The following is an 18,140-nucleotide window of genomic DNA, read 5'->3' as shown; positions in this document are numbered from 1 at the left end:
GTTTGTTTGCTAAAGCTTTTCTAATGTCAAGTATCATTTCCTTAGACCATGAGATTGTGCAACTCCCGGATACCGTAGGAATGCTTTGGGTGTGCCAAACGTCACAACGTAACTGGGTGGCTATAAAGGTGCACTACGTGTATCTCCGAAAGTGTCTGTTGGGTTGGCACGAATCGAGACTGGGATTTGTCACTCCGTATGACGGAGAGGTATCTCTGGGCCCACTCGGTAATGCATCATCATAATAAGCTCAATGTGACTAAGTAGTTAATCACGGGATCATGCATTATGGAACAAATAAAGTGACTTGCCGGTAACGAGATTGAATGAGGTATTGGGATACCGACGATCAAATCTCGGGCAAGTAACATACCGATTGACAAAGGGAATTGCATACGGGATTGCTTGAATCCTTGACATTGTGGTTCATCCGATGAGATCATCGTGGAACATGTGGGAGCCAACATGGGTATCCAGATCCCACTGTTGGTTATTGACCGGAGAACGTCTCGGTCATGTCTGCATGGTTCCCGAACCCGTAGGGTCTACACACTTAAGGTTCGGTGACGCTAGAGTTGTTATGGGAAATAGTATGTGGTTACCGAAGGTTGTTCGGAGTCCCGGATGATATCCCAGACATGACGAGGAGCTCCGGAATGGTCCAGAGGTGAAGATCAGTATATTAGACGAAGGGTATTGGAGTCTGAAATTGTTTCGGGGGTACCAGGTGATGACCAGCGTGTCCGAAAGGGGTTTCGGAGGCCCCGGCAAGCGTTGGGGGGCCTTATGGGCCAAGGGGAGAGGGCACATCAGCCCACTAAGGGGCTGAGCGCCCCTCCCATCCCATCTCACGTAACCAGGAGAGGTGGGGGCGCCACCCCTCCCGGCTTGGGGGGCAAGTTTCCTAGGGGGTGGGGGCGCCCAAACCCATCTAGGGTTTCCCCTGTGGCCGCCGCCCCTCCCCTAGGGAACTCTAGGGTGCCTCCCCCTCCTCCCTTCCCCCTATATATAGTGAGGGAGAGAGAGGGCAGCCGCACCCTTCCCCTGGCGCAGCCCCTCCCTCCTCCAACACCTCCTCCTCCTCCGTAGTGCTTGGCGAAGCCCTGCAGGAGAACCACGAGCTCCATCACCACCATGCCGTCGTGCTGTCGGAGTTCTCCCTCAACTTCTCCTCTCCCCTTGCTGGATCAAGGAGGAGACGTCCCCGGGCTGTACGTGTGTTGGACGCGGAGGCACCGTTGTTCGGTGCTTAGATCGGATTCGGCCGCGATCTGAATCGCTTCGTGAACGACTCCACCGACCGCGTTCTTGTAACGCTTCCGCTTAGCGATCTTCAAGGGTATGAAGATGCTCATCCTCTCCCTCTCTTGTTGCTAGAATCTCCATAGATTGATCTTGGTGATGCGTAGAAAATTTTGAATTTCTGCTACGTTCCCCAACATTAGTGTCATACTTGCAATTGTTAGGCTTACTTACATATTCTGCATTATTGCCTAAAATTGCTAAGTAACAATTAAAATTTGTAGTTGTACCTATTCACCCCCCTCTAGGTCCATCTCGATCCTTTCACTTATGTAAATATTAAACTTCTGTTTTGAATCTTATGGATCTGAATTTTCTTGCCACAATGGAGAAGATTACATTGATAAATATGTTAGGTAGCATTCCACATCAAAAATTCTGTTTTTATCATTTACCTACTCGAGGACGAGCAGGAATTAAGCTTGGGGATGCTGATACGTCTCCAACGTATCTATAATTTTTGATGTATTCATGCCATGTTTGTAATATTTCTACATGTTTTTGGTATGATTTGGTTAGAACTAATCCGGACTGACGCTGTTTTCAGCAGAACTACCGTGGTGTTGTTTTTGTGCAGAAATAAAAGTTCTTGGAATGCGCTGAAAATCAACGGAGATTTTTTCTGGGAAATATAAAACATACTGGAACAAAGAGTTACCGGAGGGGAGGCCCGTGGGCTCCACAAGGGTGGAGGGCGCGCCCCCTGCCTCGTGGACTCCCCGTGGGCCCCCCTAACTTGTTCTCGACGCCAAACCCTCCTATAAATACAGAAACCCCTAGAAAATAACCTAGATCGGGAGTTCCGCCGCCGCAAGCCTCTGTAGCCACCAAAAACCTCTCGGGAGCCCGTTCCGGCACCCTACCGGAGGGGAAAGCCATCACCAGTGGCCATCTTCATCATCTCGGCGCTCTCGATGACGAGGAGGGAGTAGTTCACCCTCGGGGCTGAGGGTATGTACCAGTAGCTATGTGTTTGATCTCTCTCTCACGTGTTCTTGATGTGACACGATCTTGATGTACCGCAAGCTTTGCTATTATAGTTGGATCTTATGATGTTTCTCCCCCTCTATCTCCTTGTAATGGATTGAGTTTTCCTTTTGAAGTTATCTTATCGGATTGAGTCTTTAAGGATTTGAGAACACTTGATGTATGTCTTGCATGTGCTTATCTATGATGACAATGGGATATCACGTGATCTACTTGATGTATGTTTTGGTGATCAACTTGCGGGTTCAGTGACCTTGTGAACTTATGCATAGGGGTTGGCACACGTTTTCGTCTTGACTCTCCGATAGAAACTTTGGGGCACTCTTTGAAGTTCTTTGTGTTGGTTGAATAGATGAACCTGAGATTGTGTGATGCATATCGTATAATCATACCCGTGGATACTTGAGGTGACATTGGAGTATCTAGGTGACATTAGGGTTTTGGTTGATTTGTGTCTTAAGGTGTTATTTTACTACGAACTCTAGGGCTGTTTGTGACACTTATAGGAATAGCCCAATGGGTTGATCAGAAAGAATAACTTTGAAGTGGTTTCGTACCCTACAATAATCTCTTCGTTTGTTCTCTACTACTAGTGACTTTGGATTGACTCTTTGTTGCATGTTGAGGGATAGTTATATGATCCAATTATGTTATTATTGTTGAGAGAACTTGCACCAGTGAAAGTATGAACCCTAGGACTTGTTTCGAAGCATTGCAATACCGTTTTTGCTCACTTTTATCATTAGTTACTTTGCTGTTTTTATATTTTCAGATTACAAAAACCTATATCTATCATCCATATTGCACTTGTATCACCATCTCTTCGCCGAACTAGTGCACCTATACAATTTACCATTGTATTGGGTGTGTTGGCGACACAAGAAACTCTTTTGTTATTTGGTTGCAGGGTTGTTTGAGAGAGACCATCTTCATCCTACGCCTCCCACGAATTGATAAACCTTAGGTCATCCACTTGAGGGAAATTTGCTATTATCCTACAAACCTCTGCACAGGCCCAACAACGTCTACAAAAAGAAGATTGCGTAGTAGACATAAGCCACTGCCCACCCTATCGCCTAGCCGGAGATGGCAGGGAGCACGTGGGGCGCAGTCGAGGCGCGGCGGAGGAGGAGCTGTCAACCCACGACGATTGCGATGCCAATGAGGAGGAACTCCCGCCCCGGTCCATCCATGAGCGGCATAGAGCGATGTGGAGCGCAAGCTCCTCCTCATTGAATGAGGACGACGAGTCCATGGCGAAGGGGATGTGGCAGATTACATATAGAAGGGAAAGAGACTAGAGAGGAGCGGAGCGGACAAGAGAAGTGGGCTAGGGTTCGTCGGTTGAGTTTTTTGTGAGGACAGACGTGGGAGGCATGGGTGATCCTACATGGCACCGGTGTCTGGGTGGCTCCCGACCTTTCATATCCATCTCAGATACGGGGAGTGTCGGTTAGTCTATACGTTTGAGCTGATTATTAGGAGTCCAGTTAAGTGCGGTTTTTTCATACTGACAATGACCGGACCTCGGGCTCGGGCATTTGGGTCGGGATAGGGCGCCCGTTTGTAGATGCTCTTGCCGTGCAAAGGAGCCATGGTCGAGGCATCAACGAAACCTTCCTCTTGCCGGTGTTCTCCTGTTCGTGGCCGAATCATTTAATTTATGCCAGCCAAAGTAAAGATGAGCATTTGCTAAGACTACCCATAGTGAGAGTAATATAGGTGATAATATCACACATATCTAGGCAAAATAGATGATATGACAAATAATTAATGAAGAAAGAGAGACATGTGATAACATAGCTAGTTAATCCCTCCGTTTCTTTTTAGTCTGGATATAATATTTGGTCAAAGTCAAATATTGTAAAGTTTGACCAACTTTATTGGAAAAAAATATCAACATCTACAATACTAAAGCTATATGGTATGAAAATTAATTTATGATGCATCTAACAACATTGATTTGATATTATGAATCTTGATGTTTTTTTTGTAAACTTAGTCAAAGTTGACAAAGTTTGACTTTGACTAAATCTTATATGCAGACTAAAAAGAAACGGAGGAAGTACTCAGTAACATCACACATACTAAGATAAGATAAATTTACAACCTAATAAATGAAGTGTCGCATGACGCCATATATATGTTACTCCCCATCGTAAACACGGCACTTGCAATAACATAGAGTCTAAGTTACTCCGCACCGTGGCTAGTTAAAATAAAGTGGAGTGTACTAGTACTATCAAATACTCCCTCCATTTCAGTTTACAAGTCCTGCGCGTATATCTAGGTTGCCAATTTTATCACCTTAATATAAACTACATAACACACAAATTATACGGTTTGAAAATAAAACATCTAAATTTTATATTGATATATTTTTTGTAATATATGACTTGTATTAGATTGGTAAAATTGATGACCTAGGGGTATGTGCACGCCCTGTAAACTGAGAGAGAGGGAGTAACCCATCCAGGAATAGCTTTACTACTGTCTTGTCATGTGTGAGGCAGCGGCGACACCTTCATCTCGCCGCGGTTGACCTAGTCGCGGCACCGGCCTTTCTCTACCTTCCTATTTTGGATTCTCCGGCGAGGGAGGGGGAGAGGGGGGCGGGGGGTGCCGGCTCCATTTCCCATCTTCCTCGTTTGCTTCGCCTCCCAATCCCTGATTCGCTGTTCGCCGGCGAGGCTGCTCTCGAGCTAAGAAAAAGGGTTTGCCCCCGCTTTGTATTACAAAGCAACCATCTGATACAACCAACGATAGGAGCTAGAGCGGAAGCAGCACAATCACGCCCAAAAGAAATGAAAGATAAAAAAAGAAACAAATGCCGATAATGGCGGATCGACAAAAATGACAAAGCCTCGTGACCGTTGCGTCCACCGGAGATCGCCCATCAAGCTACGAGACTTCGAAGCGCCGGTACCAATCAACACCTCCAAGAAGGGAAGCGGCGATGACGACGCTGCTGCCAAGGGTTTCCCCCGGTACGCGGCAAGGAGAGAGGAAGGGTAGCCCCGACGCCCTCCAGGAAGGTCCGGCGGAACCCTCAGGTGCCACCACGTCGGTGTCGGCCAAGCCAATAGGGATTTCTCCCGATCCCAGCCTCTACCTCAGGCACTTCAGAGCTCGCCACCAAACCGACCACCACCCTGCGCCAACACGGACACGAAGCTTCCCACGCTGTCTCACCAAGGCAATGCGAAGATGGTCTGCACAACAAAGGAGAGGGGCCGGGACTAGGGCAGCAGTACCGTCTGCACAACGAAGAAGAGGCTGCTCTCGAGCGCCACCCGCCGGCGAGGCTGCTCCTCCTCCCGAGCAGGTTCTCCCCAGGTATAGTTCCCACATCCAGTATTGAATCTCTTCTTCCTCCCCCTCCTTTTATCATGCATATGTACAGTGGTTGCCAAATTTTGCATCTCGGGCTGCAAGTGGACACGGGCCGTCCGCGGCGCCCACTTAAAAGCCCACACAATTCATGTTCGTGGACGCCCACGTAACCTGCGCTATGAAAAAAAAACCTGCGCTATGAGAAGTGGGATAAGGAGATATTTGTTTTCAGGGACTTTTTGGTGTAGGGATTAGAAAAGTCCCTTTTAGAAACTTTTTAACCAAACAGGAGAGACTATTAGGGACTAAAAGTTGTTTTTTGGGACTAAATGAAAAAGTCCTAGGATTTGTGAACCAAACAGGTCCTAAGTGTAGCTTATCCCACTTCTCGCAGCGCTATGGAAAAAAATAATCCTGCGCTAACCCACCGACGACACAGAACCCACTTCGTTCCCCTCTTCTTTCCTCGTTCCTCCTGCATAGCGCCGCCGCATGCTAGGGTAGGCCGCCGCCGTCCTTGGCCGCTGCGCTATGCGGCGCCTAGCGCAGCCGCCAATCTACCCCATGGATGCCACAACGACGCCACCCATCATCTCCATGGACGCCGCAGCGCCGCCTTCCACCTCAATCGTCGCCGCACCAACGCCGCCGTCCACCTCCACCATGGCCCTCACCGGCGAGGCTCGCAAGAAGCGACCTGGACATGAACTCCCAAGGTCTGGCTGCAAGAAGAGGAAGAAGAATATAGCTGCTGTCCAAGAAGAACCTGCCAAGGTAGTTATCTGGTTATCCCCTTCACCCCTTGAGATCTGGATTTGCCTACATATAATTGTAGACTACATCTTGAGAATCATTGGTAGTGCTACTAGTTTGTCCCTTGAGAATCTCTGTTAGTACAGCATAAGTTTGACAATGGTGTATCTCTGACTGCATTTGCACCTAACTGATAAAAAAGCACATCACTGTCAGTTCTGCACATGAGCAATGATAAAGTTGAGTGGTACCTATGTGTAAAATAACACAAATCTTGTTAACTGGAGGTAGGTATTTTGGGCTAGAACTTCATGGCGACTTATCTGAATTCCCCTGAACTGTTTAGGTTCTTCGGCAAACAGCGAGTGAAGTAGTACTGTTTGACATACTTTTGTCTTGCTGATACAAATGTTTTACTTGCCTTTGTAAGGAAAAAAGAGCAGCATTTGATAAAGAATCATCCTGCCTGTGTACCTAAGATAGTACAGCAGCACTACATGCCTAACAGAGCTGCATGTATTACTCATACAGTAGTCCAGTTCAGTTCTGTTAACAGAAAACATCTCCCTTAACTCCCATCAGTTCAGTTTAGCTGTAATTCAATCGATGCAACATGTAGCAGTTCTTATTTTGTGTAATGGCTCTATGTAGACTACATATCCAGTCATTTGTTAATGTTTTCTCTGATATAAATATGGGTTGCTAGTTTGCTACTCGAAGAAAGGATGGCAGGTTGATGGTGATGGAAGATCTTGAAGAGCTGGAAAAAAATCCATCTTTCTGTAGCCTCTAGTCTATTGCACTTGATCCTGTCTTTAGTCTTATACTGCAAATAAAGGATGGCAGGTTGTAGCCTCTAGTTTTACTGTAATTCATATACTGCTCAACAGCATGTTGTAATGATATGTACTTGCTGTATGTCGGTGCACGATGTCCAGCTTCAGGTAACTTGCCTAAGCTCGTACGATCACTATTCAGTATGCATGAACATGAACAATTGAGTATTTGTACTATGCTGCCTGGCGTGCATGTACTCTGCTGTTATTTGAGTGCATGAACATTACTTTCAGTCAGGTTGGATGTGGGTTGCCCGCTAAACCCACTTATCCCGTGTAAAAATATGTGGGCAGATGCAGGTCTTCCACTTATACTATGCGGCGGATGTTGGGCGGATGCGGGCTTCCCGCGGACAGTCCCACTTGCAGCCTGATTTGCATCTGATTTGATCTGTTTCTTTCTTTTCTTGGTGACAGAGAGCGGCAGCCATGGAGGGGAGTCCAGTCAGTGCCTCGCTGGGCGCCATGGGCTCCCTTCCACGGAAGCTCGATGAGCTCTTGGCGACCAGACACTGGGTTCTGCGGGGCGCTCTGATGGATGAGATCGAGCAGCTCACGACCGACCTTTGCATCCTGTACAAATTAATGCTGAAGCTCTCAGATGCGCCGCAGGAACCTCCTATGGCTGCGAGGTATTGGATGAAGGAAGTGCGCGAGCTTTCCTACGACATGGACGACTTTGCCGACCAATTCCTCCATGCTCATGGCCGTGCCAAGATCCGCAGAGCTGCTCGCCACAAGAATAAAAAAATTTCTCGGGTAAAGATTAAATGTCTTCGAGAGAGGCGGAGGTGGCGCCCATGGATCACTGACAAGATCTCAGAATTCAGGACTCGAGCGCAGGAGGCGATTCAGCGATACCAGCGGTACAAGTTTGATGATTGCGCCTCCAGTCCTGGATTCTCACGTATTGGCCATGAGCTTCCAAGTATTTGGTCAGATGCTGATGATCTTGTTGGCATGGAAGGCCCAACGGATGAGCTTGAGAGGTGGTTGATCAATGGAGAGGAGCAGCTCAAGGTGGTGTCCATTGTGGGTGTTGCAGGAATCGGTAAGACCACTCTTGCCTTAAAGTTGTGGGGTAAGCTCTGTGGACAATTCGAGTGTGGGGCATTTGTGCGGACAGCCCAAAAACCCGATATGAGGGGTATTCTCAGGAACATACTCTTCCAAGTTCTGCCGCACCAACCTCCAAACCATGGCGAGATGCGCCACCTGATCAACGACCTCAGGGAATATCTACAAGACAAGAGGTAACAGTCCTCTGTAGCCATTTCATTTACTGCTATCTTATCTTAGTAGCTTCATCTATTCACAGATTTTCGCTTTGTGGAGCAGACATGTATTAATCGTTGTCCAGTTATATGCACATTTTGTTTCACAACATTGGTCCATTTTCTTTGGAATTACCGTGTCATCATGTAAGTCCATTGAGAAAATCAACTTACAACAGCATTTCAGTTATCTACTTCCACTTGAATAATGTGCAAAAGTAGTTCAGGTGGACCCGACAGTGCATCCGATGCCGCAAGCCACACAAGGAGACATCAGATGTGTCAAGGGCTTACAGATGCGCCAAATTACTTTGTTTCCCAGTTAAACCCTGTTTATTTGGGCTTCAGCTTCTGGCACTTAGAAATTGCCAGCATCTTGAGCAGCCATGTTGCTTCTCAGGACTGCTTTCCAGCAGAATTCTGAAAACAGAAACTCCACTCTCCCTTAGAAGATATACTGAAAATACATAAGTTTGTTGGTTTGTTAAAATTTATTATATTGCTTTGTAGTAGAGATCCTGTAAAGAGATTAGGCACTCTCCCTACTGTTCTTACAAAAAGAAACAGAAAAAAAAGAAGAGTCAACATCTAGGAATTCCGCCACTGCCGTTTGCTATGGGTTTCTCGGTTGATGTATCTCTGTTGACCTAACAGTGCCAATGTAATTTTTGTCAGGCTAATTATACTATCAAAGGAGTACCATAAAGATTATCTATTCATAAAAAGAATTGACATTCAATGAAACAGGTGTCCTGACATCACATTGAAAATCACAGAAGTCAATGTACTGCACTGTACACTAGAATTCTCTGAATCACCCTAAAAAACTGATGCTCTTGAAAAAACTTAAATGTTACTATTTTGAACATTTTTTCTATTTTCTATTGTCCTTTCGGTGTTTTACTAACAGGCATGCTATGTACAAAATATTTGTCAGGTACTTTGTTATAATTGATGACTTATGGGCTACATCAGTATGGGATGTGGTTAGTCGCGCTTTTCCACAGAGTAATAGTTGCAGCAGAATAATAACTACGACAGAAATTATGGAAGTAGCTCTCGCATGTCGCTGTTTTTGCCCTGAGCATATTTTTAAAATGGAACCTCTTAGTGATGATGACTCAGAGAAATTACTGCTCCAACGAATGCTTGTCCCAGGAAATCAAAGTCCTCAACAATTTGATGATGTTATACCTCAGGTTATGAGAAGTTGTGGTGGCTTGCCACTAGCAATCATCATTGTAGCCAGAATTTTAGCAAGCCAACCTGAGAAGCTAGAGCAATGGGGCAGTACACAGAATTCTTCTGGTTCCATTTTCGGGGCAAATCCTAGCATGGAAGGGTTTATGGGACGAATATTGAACATTTGCTTCATTAGTCTTCCACATTATTTGAAGACATGTCTGCTCCATCTTAGTACATATCCAGAGGGCTATCTATTCTTGAAATATGACGTAGTGAAGCAATGGGTGGCTGATGGTTTTATATGTGCAAACGAAGGTCAAGACATGGAGGAAGTTGCCGGGAGCTATTTTGGTGAACTTGTCAGTATGGGCCTTATCCAAGTTATGGATATCAGCTGCGATTTTGAGTCGTTGTCTTATTCAGTACACCAGCTGGTACTTGATCTCATTACATACAAGTCCGTTGAAGAGAACTTCATCACTGTAGTGGATTATTCGCAAACAACAATACCACTTGCTGATAAAGTTCGTCGATTGTCGCTCCACTTCGGCAGTGCAACATGTGCAACTACACCAGAAAGCACCAGATTATCGCAAGTTCGATCACTTTTCTTTTCTGGCCTGTTTAACTGCATGCCTTCATTCGTGGTGTTTAAGCTTCTTCGAGTTCTAATACTTCATCTTTGGGATGATACTGGAACCAAGACATTGAACCTCACAGGAATTTGTGAACTTTTTCGGTTGAGATATTTGCAGGTCACATGTAATGTCACTGTAAAGCTACCAGATAAGATTGAAGGGATGAAACACCTAGAAACACTGGAAATAAACACACAGGTACTTGATATTCCACTGGACATTGTTAGACTTCCGAGCTTGTTGCATCTCTGTCTTCGAGGTGCAAATCTACCTAGTGGGATTGGGTGCATCAGATCTCTACGTACACTCATGTATTTTGACCTCGGCAATAGCTCTGAAGACAACCTATGGGACCTTGGTGAGCTGACAAACCTGAGGGATCTTCATCTCACATTTTCTTCATCACTCTCTAGTGAACATTTGAAGAGAAATCTGATAGCTCTGGCCTCTTTACTCGGGAAACTTTGTAACCTCAAATCTCTCACTCTGGCTGCTGGTACTGCTGGTACTGTTGGAACGGTGGTTCTTTTTGATGGTTCGAGCGGCATGTCTGCCCCCATCTTTCTCGAGAGACTTGAGTTGCTGCCGCACATTTGCATCTTCTCCAGACTTCCCAAGTGCATCGGACAACTCCGCAAAATCTGCATTATGAAAGTTGCTGTCAGAGAACTGCCGATGAGTGATATTGCTATCCTCACAGGATTACCTTCTCTCACAGTTCTTTGGCTGTCTGTTCAGACAGCTCCTGAGGGAAGGATCGTCTTCAGCGACAGGGCATTCTCCGTTCTCAAGTATTTCAAGTTTAGATGTGGTGTACTTTGCATGTCTTTCATGGCAGGAACCATGCCCAATCTTCGTAGGCTCAAGCTAGGTTTCAACGCCCATATCGGGGAGAAGTATGACAACATGCTAGCCGGAATTGAGCACCTTTTAACTCTCCAGTACATTGCTGCACAAATTGGAGCTACCACTGAATCAGACTGGAGGGCAGCAGAGTCAGCGATCAACAATGCCATTGACAAGCACCCAAGGTTTCCTAGAAGTAACTTACAGTGGGTGGATCCGATAGAGGAAGAATGTCGTCCTTCAGAGAAACATCATTGGAGCCAAGAAAAAGGCACATTAGGTGAAACCCCTTTAACGCTGGATTTGTTTTTACTTCACCTGGAAATATTTCTTTTGGGCCCTTCAATTATTGTTGTGGCGATTGATAAAAATTTTGGTCTGTAGCTGATAGCCCGGACCTTTTTTTTTTCTTTTTTCTGTTTTCCATTTTTAATTCCTACAAGGGCAATGGTGGTACCCGCTACTGTTTAATCAAAGAAGAGTCTAATTGTTGCTCAAGATGGTTTGATCAGTTTGGATCAGCTTGTTTTCCATGACCTAGGGTTCGAAGTATTAAATGTTTTCATTTTAATTTCTGATCAAGTGTAGAATATAATCTTTTGAAAGCATAAATATTATTTTCATTGTGATTTGTTGAGGAGCATCACGCTTGTGTTAGGATTTCACTAATCCTAGGTCATGCTTAAGCTCCCAACTTTAGATGGTATCATTGTTTGGAGGAGAGGATGGTTGATTGCTTGAACTCATGCATAGCTAAAGGTTACCTTAATTTTGGGCTTGGTACAAAACCTACTACTGCTTTATCTTATCTTTTAGTCTTTCTCTCATAGGTTTTGACATCAACGTGCTTCTCAAAGAAGCAAGGAGCAGGTGGTTAAAGCCTTCTGAAGTTTACTATATCTTGTTGAATCATGAGCAGCTTCATATCACCCATGAGCCACCAAATAAGCCACCCAGTAAGTACATCTCCTTAATTTTGAGAAATTTGCTTTTACTTCTATCTTTATTTGTGTACAATAACAATATCATTTGTTCTCTAGGTGGCTCACTATTCCTTTATAATCGCCGTGTGAATCGGTTTTTCCGGAAAGATGGTTATGCATGGCGAAGGAAGAAAGATGGAAGAACTGTCGGGGAGGCTCACGAGCGATTAAAGGTTTGCTTCAGAAAGCTCAGTATAGTGTCACTGTATTCCAATTATTTTCGTCTTGTCAATACAGTCTTGCCAACAAGAGAGGGTGCCGTCTGTCAGGACATCTCGGACTGGGTGTGCATGTTCCTTCTATTAATGCATCATCCTTGCAAGAAGTAGCAACATAATTGTACAGTCTGTGTGATGTTTCATGGCAAATCAAGTATCACAAATTAATCAGATCATTCACATCCATTTAGCTGAATGTGTTGAACATTTACATATATTCATGTATACTCCCTCTGTTCCTAAATATAAGATCTTTTAGAGATTCCTACATGGAGTACATACGGAGCAAAAATGTGTGAATCTACACTCTAAAATATGTCTATATACATCTGTATGTAGTCTATATTGAAATCTCTAAAAGGTCTTATATTTAGAAACGGAAGGAGTAGTTCTTAACTGGATATATTTGCCCAGGTTGCTTTACCTTATAGTGTTTATTGCTCTGTCAGGCGACACATCGGAATTGGGACAAGGCAACAAGAAAATAACTATACCAATTTAGTGTCCTCTGCAGATAACTAACTTATGGTTCAGAATTTGAATATTTAACTCCAAAGATTAATTTATGAGAAACAGTGCAAGTGACACAAGTCTTACAGCTACTGATCTTGCAAACAGTGTATTGGGCTTGTTCTTTTTTTTTTACCAATACCTGTGTCTATATATGTTTTGTGATATCTTAGCTGTCACAGCAGTGCTAATACGTATGCCTAGAAATAAGATATTGTATGGTTAACCTGGTCATTATGTATGAATGAATTTTGCAGAACATTTTGTTAGTAGAACTTAAAAATTAGTTATTAATCAACACACTTAGCACTTAATCTTATATATGACATTTTCATATCATAACAGGTTGGAAACGTTGATGCTCTGAGTTGCTACTATGCTCATGGAGAGCAAAATCCGTATTTTCAGAGACGATATTTTTGGATGCTGGAACCGTAAGATCAGCTTTGCCATTTATAGTTTTATGCTACCGTTAGGTTGCAATTGTGCCAAGATGCCTGAGTGCTACATGCTATTCATTTGCTATCTAGGAAATGTTGCAACCATTTTTCTAGGCAAAAAAGAGTGACTAGTACTATTTATTATAATACCTATTCTCCTTTTCTGCAGTGCATACGACCACATTGTGCTGGTACAATATAGAGAAGTGGCCGAGGTATGTGAGTAACCGAGTATTATCATTGTGAGCAAGTGTAGATTGGCATGATATCCTTTCCTGTGAATATTTATGGTGTTATTTGGTCAAATCATCTGCCGGAAATAAATAGTGAGAAAACTTGAGCTAAAATATCCACACGTAAAGTAAAAGGCTAATCAACAGTATCAGCTCATGCTGAAATTGAAGCAGTCATCATGTGTCAAAATGTAATTAGTTATAGACCAAAGCAGCATTTCAGTCATCACTAAAATGAATATTTCAAGAATTCTTTCGCATGAGTCCATATCAGGATTCGGTTATAAAATATGTCATGTGGAATTACTTGTTCCTGCCACACAGCAATTACTTGTTTCAGAGTGCTCTTGTAATATTGCACGTAAAACACGAAATAACTAAAAGCGGAAATTTCAGTTATTGTTATACACATATAAAGGATAACTTCTGCCCTGTGCCTTAAATATGTTCATAATGGATTAGATAAGGTCGTTGCACTAATTCAGAGAAATTCTTATGACCATTTGCGTAATAGGATTCTTATGATATTTGTACCAATCTACACACTCCCTCTGTCCGGAAATACTTGTCATCAAAATGAATAAAAGGAGATGTATCTAGACGTATTTTAGTTCTAGATACATCCCTTTTTATCCATTTTGATGACAAGTATTTTCGGACGGAGGGAGTATAATCTGTTCCCACCAAATAATTAGCTGGAGTGGAATTTTTCTCTCTTTGTAACTAATCCACACCGTTATAATCTGTTCTCTTTTCCAATCATTTTAATTTGAATACAATTAGGAGCACGTCAAATGAGTAGTTTTCTGCATGGACTTTCTTACAGGGACGATATTATTCAACATTGTCAAATGAATCAGCAGAATCTCTTTCGAAGTTGAGTTATCCAAATTACTTGCATGGAAATCACGGCTCCACACCAGACTTCAGTGAGGGCAATGGATCTATCCAGAGCTCTATAACTGAAGCAAGTTCTTATTCTGCAAACAAAGAGTACAACCATGATACAAGACTAACCTTGACACGGAAGCAACAGTTCAGCATTCGTGAGATCTCTCCTGAATGGGCATTCTGCTATGAGATCACCAAGGTACACCACGAACGTTTTAGTTTCTATGTACTCCCTCCATTCCAAAATAGATGACTCAAACTTTGTACTAACTTTAGTAGTATAAAGTCAGTACAAAGTTGAGTCATCTATTTTGGAAAGGAGAGGGAGTACGTCTTAACACCAACTATTCTCGTGTCTTGCTGTTCCGCTCATCAATGCAGGTAATCATTACCGGAGATTTCTTGTGTGACCCCTCGAACATATGCTGGGCAGTAATGTTTGGCGACATTGAGGTGCCTGTTGAAATTGTTCAGCCAGGTGTTCTCCGCTGCCGCACGCCACTACACAGTGCCGGAAAACTCACACTCTGTATTACCACTGGGAATATGAAAGTTTGCAGTGAATTCAGGGACTTTGAGTTCCGTGCAAACTCGGCGGCTTCTAGTTTCACAGACCTAGCACCGTTGTCTAGATCTATGAAGTCTGCTGAAGAGTTATCACTTCTTGCCAAGTTTGCAAGAATACTTCTGCGTGACAACGGATCCTCTGCAGTTTCAGTTGATGATCCTCAGCCTGGGCGGAGTCCAAAAGTTCAGATGAATGAGGAGAACTGGCAGCGGTTGATCAACGCGCTTGATGTAGGATGTGAAAGTCCACTAAGAGGGGTTCACTGGATTATGGAGGAATTGCTGAAAAGTAAATTACAACAGTGGTTATCACTGAAGCTCCAAGGAGATGATGGAACATGTTCTCTGTCCAGAAACGAGCAAGGTATTATGCACTTAATCTCTGCGCTGGGCTATGACTGGGCACTGTCTTCAGTTCTCGGTGCTGGCGTTGGTATAAATTTGCGTGATTCGAACGGATGGACTGCACTTCATTGGGCTGCTTATTTTGGAAGGTAATTGCAAAATATATTCTACTACTGGTGATTTAGGTTTCGTTTTGCCTAACCAGGAAGTTATCATAACTGTCTAAAAGTTCTTTACTATTCTTACGAATAGATGATATACCCTGTAGTTGGCTGAAGAAACCATTGTTTTTCCAAAATTACAAATTTTGATGTTGTACTTTTGTACTCCTGGGTCTCGGCCACCATGCCACTAACTTTGTAACAAGTAATGCCCAACCGTGAAACCTAGGTCACAAATGAAGTAGAAAAGGCCACTGTACGTTGAATAGAAAAGATAACCTTTTAGTATCTACAGTATATAAGATGTCTTGACCAGTGGATTTTTCGCACACCAAGTGCAATACATCAGCATATATTGAAATGATTGTATTTTTTACATCTCTCTCTGTCTCTGTCTCTCTATCTTCATATGTTAGCACATATTGCAATTTGAACTAGGAAGCGACCTTGTTAAGTAAGTCCATTTTTGTTGCAGGGAAAAGATGGTTGCTGCACTTGTTGCTGCTGGTGCTTCAGCTCCAGCAGTCACCGATCCCTCTGCACAAGATCCAGTGGGCAAAACAGCAGCTTTCCTAGCTTCTGAGCGGGGACACATGGGCCTTGCGGGCTATCTTTCAGAAGTGTCGCTAACTAGCAATCTTGCATCGCTGACTAAATGACTATAGAAGATAGTGGTACTACTATTTCAGAAGGATTAGCTGCAGTTGAACCAGAGAGAGCAGTAGAGAGCATATCTCACATCTCACAGGAGTGCCCAACTGCATGGAGGCACAGAAGAAGTCTCACTGAGGACTCTTTGGCAGCCGTGAGAAATGCAACTCAAGCAGCAGCTCGAATTCAGAATGCCTTCCGTGCCTTTTATTTCAGGAGGAGACAACTTCAGGACGCTCGACTTACGTACATCCTTTTATTTCTGTGTAGTGTTTTCTGTAAGTTGGTGTATTAACTTTTTTTTTTTTGCGTCGAAGTTGGTGTATTAACTGGAATGGCGGGTTATGAACACCGTATCTAGGCCTCTTTTAAGTTTTAACTTAAAAGTAGCTCGATAGAATTTGATCGGCATATTCTTCAATTTCCACTAAATGATGCATGGCCTGCACAATTTCGAGAATCAGATTGTCCACATGAGATGTACTCCCTCCGTTCCTAAGTGCAAGTCTTTTTAGATATTTCAAATGGACTACAACAGACGGATGTATGTAGACATATTTTAGAGTGTAGTAGATTCACTCATTTTGCTCCGTATGTAGTCACTTGTTGGATTATCTAAAAAGACTTATATTTGGGAACGGAGGGAGTACTATAGTAACTAAATTGGTTGTATCCATGGTCCGTTTGATCTTTGGATGCAAATGTATCTCTTATGAAATAAGGAGATTCAACAATGCAGGAATTTTATGGCATGTCTACTGGGTTCTCAATGTACCAGAAGTAAAGACGTACTCCCTCCGTCCGAAATGTCATCAAAATGGATAAAAGGTGATGTATCTTAAATTAAAATATGTCTAGATACATTCTCTGTTATCCATTTTGATGACAAGTATTTCCGAACGAAGGGAGTAGATGTTTGGATGCACTACAATATTTCATGAAGATGTTTCTGGGTTGAGAGAATGGCGGGCATCCTCTACCACGTGAATGTGAACAGAAGTAAAATATTCCCTGATTCCTCAGGCTCTGATACTCATGCGACAAACTTAGGATATCAGTCCTACAGAACTCCCTGAATGAATACGATTCACCGGGTAGCCGCGCAGCAGGTTAAAGAGCGTGGTGACTGCGGCGGCGCGATCGGTCATGTTAGAAGTATATTTACGTTTAGGATAGAGATAAGAGATAGAAATATGATAGGTTTAACTTGTCCTCTACTCCAAGTCTCTCTCCCTTCATTGTACCTCTATATATACCCTTACACGGGTCAGATCAATACAACATAATATTCAGCCATCTCATAACTTTTACAGGTCAGACACCACCCGCACGATTCTTCAATCTCGAGGCGCTCAAATGGTTGGGAAAGACGGGCAAGTTGGCGGTGCCGAGGTCGGCCATGGAGTATTCGTGTAATCTTATAAACGGCTAAATATATATTGCTCTAGAAAAACCGAATAGTTGCTCCCATCCGCCGAAAACGTTAGGAAATTTAAATGCACAACCAAAACATCCTGCGGCTAGAAAAAACAACAAAGGATATTCGAGCTTATGAATCACTTTGAAATGCAAGCCAGGCACACACGCCTTGGCCCTTGGACCAATGTGACGTGGAATGCTAGCAAGTAATTATGCTGCAGAGAGAGGTAGATCATAAAACTTAACCATATGTTGGTTAGCTTCCAGGTACGTACTGTTCACTCAAAGAAGTAAGTGTATTTTTTTATTCTGATTTTCATCTTTTATTTTTATTTTTATACTTCTAATTGCTATATATTTATATACCTTCAAAATATTTTTGTTTACTTAAATTTCCAAAAACATGTACTTGGTGTATAGAAAATCTGTTCACACAGTTAATGATTGTGTTCATGCATTTTTAATAGGATATTCATGACACCTAAAAAATATCCACCCATTTATAATTTTTTGTGACATTAAAGAATACTCATACCATTTTTTAAAACTATTCACAAGTTTAGAAAAA

The 18,140-nt window shown here is 43.2% G+C and overlaps 1 pseudogene; it reads left to right on the top strand.

Moving 5' to 3' along the window:
- Positions 1–6,079: 6,079 nt before the first annotated feature.
- LOC119322550 lies at positions 6,080–16,630 on the top strand (annotated as a pseudogene).
- Positions 16,631–18,140: the final 1,510 nt, after the last annotated feature.

This window comes from Triticum dicoccoides, chromosome 6B (assembly GCF_002162155.2).
Source record: "Triticum dicoccoides isolate Atlit2015 ecotype Zavitan chromosome 6B, WEW_v2.0, whole genome shotgun sequence".
NCBI classification, from domain to species: Eukaryota; Viridiplantae; Streptophyta; class Magnoliopsida; order Poales; family Poaceae; genus Triticum; species Triticum dicoccoides.
This window is presented reverse-complemented; position numbering and strand designations above follow the sequence as displayed.